Genomic DNA, 6,444 nt, shown 5'->3' on the forward strand with positions numbered 1-6,444 from the left:
TTTATTATAATAAAGAGAGGAAAGTATTCCACAACTGGAAGTTTCTAGAGTGAGGTTATTGAATAAAATAAATCTTTATTGAATAAAGTTTACTCTTACATTGAAGAATTTAAGCAGGATATTAAACGGAATGAGTGCTAGCGGTTGACGAGAATCGCTGATGTTTGAGTAACAGAGGTTTTTGGAATAAGCGTGAACCACGTATTAAAGATAAGAAAGAGAAAATAAATGTTTATTAAATTCACGTTTAACAAAAATATTGCACAATTCTGGCAAAATTTGAAAAAACAGTTTACTGATATGCATTTTCAATAATGACTTTTGATTTCGCAAATATTTTGCCGATTTTACTTTTCTTTTTCACTAAATTACATACATTTTTTCGTCGGGCTTCTTTTTTCACAAGTAAGAGCTATTATTCTTATTTTGAATACGACATATAAAACACGCAACTTACATAATATAATGGGTCTGTTTTCTATTGCTGAACTGGTTGCATTAAGTGTACAGAGTTTATCTTTTTTATTCCACATTGGAAGGAGTAGCCAGTTCAGTATAGAAAACAGACCTAATATCAACATACTCACTATCGCGTACTAAACGCGCGCTTTTACAAAAATTACTTTTCTTTACCTATTACACCGACGAAATACTATTAAAGACCGTCAACCCTGGGTAAATTTTCGTGGTCAAAAGCCCCGGGGCCCGACGGTATCATTCCCGGTGACTGTCCCGATCTTACAGATTTCTGACATTGTTTTATTATCAGAAATGTATAAACCTTAAGATTTGTACGTTAAATAAAGTGTGAAAGATAAAATAGGACTTAGCATATGACTTACCATAAGTTAGTTTTACAAGTCACGCTAACTACCGTAAGTTTGTCGGTCTTTAATATATATAGTATCTCGTTGGTACCTATCTCTCTCTACTTCTAATTTTTGTAAACGCATAACTATACTTTATTTTACATATTCTTACTTATAAGTTTTGTGGCAATTGCATCGTCACATATTCAACCGCCTACATTATTCGAAAAACGTACAAATATACGAAAAACACAGGCGGGTATATCAGCGAGAAAAACATACAAAAACGATAATAAGAAACGCATGACTAGCGCAAATAACAAGCTTGTGATATATGTAAATAATAAACAAACTTGTGATATATGTAAATAATAAACAATTGCAAAGCGTTAATTTTATTCTAAACTGATCTAAACTTTTTGAGAGGCTTCTCGAAGGGCACAGTGTCCTAAAGCCTTGTGTACACGATACTAGAAATCGGTCCGAGTTTCGGTTTAAGCCAATCAACTTGCAGCTCTTACAGAAAAGCAGCAGTTTCATTGGCTTAAACCGAAACTCGGACCGATTTCTAGTATCGTGTACACAAGGCTTAAGAGAAGAGAACCTATTGAGATCTGACATTGAGGCGGGGCTTAATCAATATGGCGCAGAATAGAACACTTTTTTCATATAAAGGGTCACTTTCTTCATTTTTAATGCACTTTTCCAGGCTTTGAAACGATCAATTTTCTCTAAATTGCCAAATAAATATTTGACATGTATGACGTTCTTTGGGTTGGGAAAGCAATAAAATCGAACATTTAAATTTTTTTGAGCCTTACTTTCACAACCGCGAACTGAACAATTAATTCTGCTCGTAGATTTACAAAGCGGGGGAAAAAAAATCAATATCCATGAAATATAACGCGAAGCCGGTATGACTGCACGCCAAGCCTGTATACAATATACGCCACGAGATCTGTTACTTTAAAGTGCTTTCACTTTCGACCACCAGATATCATGGTGACGAATGTCAGATTCCAATTCCGCTCGCGTACACTGACCGGCAGGAATGCCTGGACATTTTGATATGTATATGACATATATGTACATGTATTATATCCAGGCATTCCTGCCGGTAGAGTGTACAAATGGATGTCGTATTGCGCTTAACTTATTGTAGAATTCGTAATAAATTCAAAGTGACTAGAGACTAAATCTAGGATTCGTTGATTGCCTGACAATCAGTGCGATTTCACACGATTCTTCGTTATCTTAAGACAAATATAAAATAAATAAATTTATATCTACATCTTTGATGTGTGACTGTTCGAGAGCACGCGGTAGCGCGAGGTAACAGAACGACCACAAAAAAGTCTGAGTATTTACAATTATTTACAGATAGATAGATTGCCGTGAGTGATAGCGCGCACAGAAGCTATCACAGCGAAGCGAAGTTAGTACAAGCTGATTACAACTCAAAGGCAGATTGCAAGTAATATTCGAGCGGTTATACGAGCAGTGATACAAGTGTACTGAGCGGGTGAACGGGCGAAAAGAGAGCCTCCTCGATACAGCGGCGAAACCTTATTATCTCCGAGACGAGGCTCTCTCCGGGCTAATCACCAATAACTTTATAGAGTTTTAAAAACGTTGAAGGATATTCGAGGACTCAGTGGCGTGTTTGATGGCCAAGGGCCGCTCGCGGAAACATTCGCGCCTGACATGCGCGGAGCTCGGATTTCGGAAGGGTGATTGGCTATCGGCGGCCTACGTCATCGGACTCACGGCAAATTTTCGTTTGACGATCCGAAGAGATCGTTGCTTGTTTTCCGATCACAATGGCCGCGTTCAGCAGACACAACTGTTGAGTGTCCGTCTTATCAACACGCTACGTTAATTTGTTGGGTCTAAAAGTAAGAGCCAATCACGTTCGATTGCTACTGAGCGGTTTGTTCTGCTGAACGCGACCAATGTTTATAGCAGGATTTTTTCTTGTGTGTAGAGCTGTTGCTTGACTTTGTTGTTCCATGCAAAGGCGGTAATTTGTCCATGAGCGGTTATCAAGGGCCGTATAGCTGTGCGGCACGGACCAGTGTAATCGGCGGATACGCGCGTTCCTGTTGAAGCATCAACTCCTTCCTTCTGTTTGTTTCTGTAACATATCAGTAATAGAAAATCGATAAGAATACATCTTACAAATAAATACGGTGATAATAATTTTACGTAGAATAGATAAATAGATGTAGCTTAATACAGATAGCTTAGAATTTCTGGATGTAGATTTTACCTCCAGAGTTCGGGAAACCTGCGAGATAGAAAGCTTCTTGTTTTCGTTAAATTGCTTCAATGCCTTCTCTCGCACATAGATAAACGGTCTGATGACCCTGAGATCCTCTCGACGTATATAGTAATGCGCCTTCATGGTTTTCAACATACACCGTGGAGTACTGAGATGAAGAAGCTCTCCGTGAGATCGTCCAAATGCTGACCGAGCGCCAACACGTTATATCCCTTCTGTTCGCTAAAGAGTACAATTGCGTCCTAATCGACTTGTCGCAGAAACTGCAGATTCCGCTGGCAATGCTAGCGTCCAACGGATTCTCGACGTTGACGCTGATCGAGTTCGTCACCTGTTCCTCGTAAAGTAAGGAATCTCCAGACCCTTCAAGATAACTCATTAGTTCCATAGGATCGGAGACCACCCGCGTCGATGGTGGCCGCACGATCTCGAAGTCAATCCCCTTCGATCTAATGTAAAATCTGTATTGATGTAGAGTATGCAGAAGGGAGAGCGAGTCCTGGCCGATCGCCGACAGGCAGACTAGACCTGTCGTTGTTCCGAATCATGTCAAATTCTTGCATAGCTTCCACCGAAGGTTTCCAGATGTTCTTCGGCGGGCAGTGCCATTGAGTTCGCGGAAACGCGAGTCTGGACTCGTTATCGTCAAAATTATTCTCCTAACCGTCATCCTCTTCCTCTCGCAGATCACCCGCGCACTCCTCATCCTCCGAGAGATTGTCGTTTTGACGCGTTTGCTGTTTGCCGCCGCACTTGGTCGACAGACTCATCATCGATGTTGTCCTGGGTTTCCGTCCATGGCTGTGAGGCGGAATTGGACTCGGCGCTGCTGCTCCGTTTCAGGTCCAGAGAGTCTATCGATTTATCGCTTCTCTTGAAAAGACATATTTATACCACTGTCCTGAGAGCTGACGGAGTTCACGGCCGAATAAATCTTCGCAAGATCTTCCGGCGTCGCTGATGTCGAGGCCGCCGCGTCACCTCCGCGAATCATCGTTCTACATAATCATCTACGTCGTTCTCCACCTCCTCATTCTCGGTCTTCGAAAGCGGGGGGACCAGCTGCTCACTCTTGGATGGCTTTATCACGTAAATCACCGTCTCGTCCGAAGAGCATTCACTGGACATTTTGCTTTCCTGCTGCGACAGCTCGCCGACTTTGTTGTGATCTCGATTGGTCCGCTTTTTCTAGAGCTCGAAAGGCGCGGGGACGCCGACGAGGGGAAGCCGAGTTCTTCCACGATCGGACGATCCACATCCGCTCGAAGAAACATCCGAAGTGGAGGCGTCTGGCGAGTACCTGTGCAGCCCGTCAACGGCATTCACCATGCATCTGTTAAAAAAAAATCCGCATAAATTTATAACTCGAAAAATTATTTAATTAATACGTTCATACACAATTTACGTAATATCGTTAATTATATTTCTATTAAAAATTCTTATATTTTAGATAATAGTATTGTACTTCAGTTTATAGTATTATTAATAGTATTATTAATAGTATTATCAATATAGTATTATTAATGCAGATAATAAAGTACCTTATCTCAGATTTCACTTCGGTCGCCATTTCCTTCGAGAATTCCATTAAGTACTCGGCGATGTCGCTGGCCGTGAACAAATCGTGCCTCGACTGTTTGTCCTCCACGTATGTTGATGAACTATACTCTGAGCCCGCGAGTGATGCTGCGGCGTGTTCTCGGATGTGTTTGTCTCCGATAAAGCATCGTCCACTTGGAAATTACCTCACGGATCTCCGATTTGATCTCTGTCGCTAATTCCTTGGTCATCTCCTTCACGTATGCGCTCAGATCATCTTGACCCATATTCGTTGAGATAGGCGATGATCTGCCAACCTTTCGGTATAATCGCTGGTCGACGAATACGAAGACGGTGGCGATGCTGGATTATGATTATAGTTCAAGGAAGAGATCGAATGACTCGGGCTGGCGGCGGATCCAATTCCAGAGAGTTCAACTCCGTTTGACTGCTGCAAACTGCAGTGAAGACGTCTATGCCTCGACGAACCGTTCGCAGATACAGAATCGATCAAAGGCGCGAGCACGTTCGTACGAGTTCGAAGGCTCGGCAGACAATCCGAAAACAATCAATCGGCAAATCAATAAGCTCGTCGTCAAGGGCGCTTCGCGACTTCTTTGCGAGAGCGATTAGATTCAGTTCGCATCTAACGGAGTCTTGCGCGGATGCAACAATATATACGCACGTGTAGGTGCGCAACGGGAGAAATGTTAAAATAGTGGTAGATAGAGTTCCTATTATAATATTATAGGAACTCTAGTGGTAGGCACGGATGTATGGCGCGTATAATCATGCTTATAATTAGATTTGATGCACATCTCTGGTAAAAAAATTTCTCGTATTTTTCTCATATTTTTTCATATTTTGTTAGAAATTTGCAAGAATTGGGACTTATGAAAGATTCTGAAAAAATATATGAAATTTCTCAGATACTTTCAGAAATAATTGAATAAAGATTTTTGGAATATTTCAGTATCCGAAATGTAGGGGAGACCGGGGCCTAACCGTCGCCGGGGTTGAACCGTCAAATCAAATATCTCGGAACCTGTATATTGTGCGAACTCGCTATTAACATTGTAAACGCTGCTTATGGTACCCATGTGACCAACGGAGTTTCGGCAGGTTACCTGCCGTGTTATGATTTTTACGAGGGCAAACGTGTTTTCGGAAGGTGAAAGTTACATTTTCTGCGCGTGGAAATTTTGTAATATCTGCAATAATATTTGCTCTCCAAATCTCGAGATACGTGATTATAAAGAGTAATGCATGCTGAACACGAATCCAGTGTAGTTTTTCATTATCGTTGATGTCTAATATTTCGTGGGCGATCAACCTGAAACTTGTGTTTGGGGTTAATCCGTCAGTAAGCAGTCCGGTGCATTTCCAGGCATTTCCGGGCATTTCCAGGCTCACTGCATATGGAATATGGATGAGACGGGAATTACAACCGTTCAGACACCGAATAGAGTCATCGGATGTCGAGGAGTGAAACAAGTCGGGCGAGTGACTTCTGCGGAAAGAGGAACCCTCGTAACTATTTTTTAATAATGTTTCGCATAAAAATTTTAAATAAATTTTTATATTTTTCTCTTAAAAACAATTATTAAGATGTATCCCATCATTTTTCAGGATTAGATGTACGTATATGTATTGAAAATGCAGTATGACGGTTAACCCGGCACTTTTGAGATTTCAATTTTTCCACCGTTGTCGTTTTTGCTCTATACCGGTTAAACAAAGCGACGTAGATAAAAATTTCCTATATAAATTTTGTAGCTAAAGGTTCACTCTTTACAGTGGTATACCACATTTAAC

The 6,444-nt window shown here is 41.1% G+C and overlaps 1 pseudogene; it reads right to left on the bottom strand.

Moving 5' to 3' along the window:
• Positions 1-2,765: 2,765 nt before the first annotated feature.
• On the bottom strand, positions 2,766-5,197 carry LOC139785680 (uncharacterized; annotated as a pseudogene).
• Positions 5,198-6,444: the final 1,247 nt, after the last annotated feature.

The sequence above is a fragment of the Temnothorax nylanderi genome, unplaced genomic scaffold, assembly GCF_030848795.1.
Source record: "Temnothorax nylanderi isolate EJ_2023f unplaced genomic scaffold, tnyl_v1.0 TNYL_tig0862_pilon, whole genome shotgun sequence".
Lineage (NCBI taxonomy): Eukaryota > Metazoa > Arthropoda > Insecta > Hymenoptera > Formicidae > Temnothorax > Temnothorax nylanderi.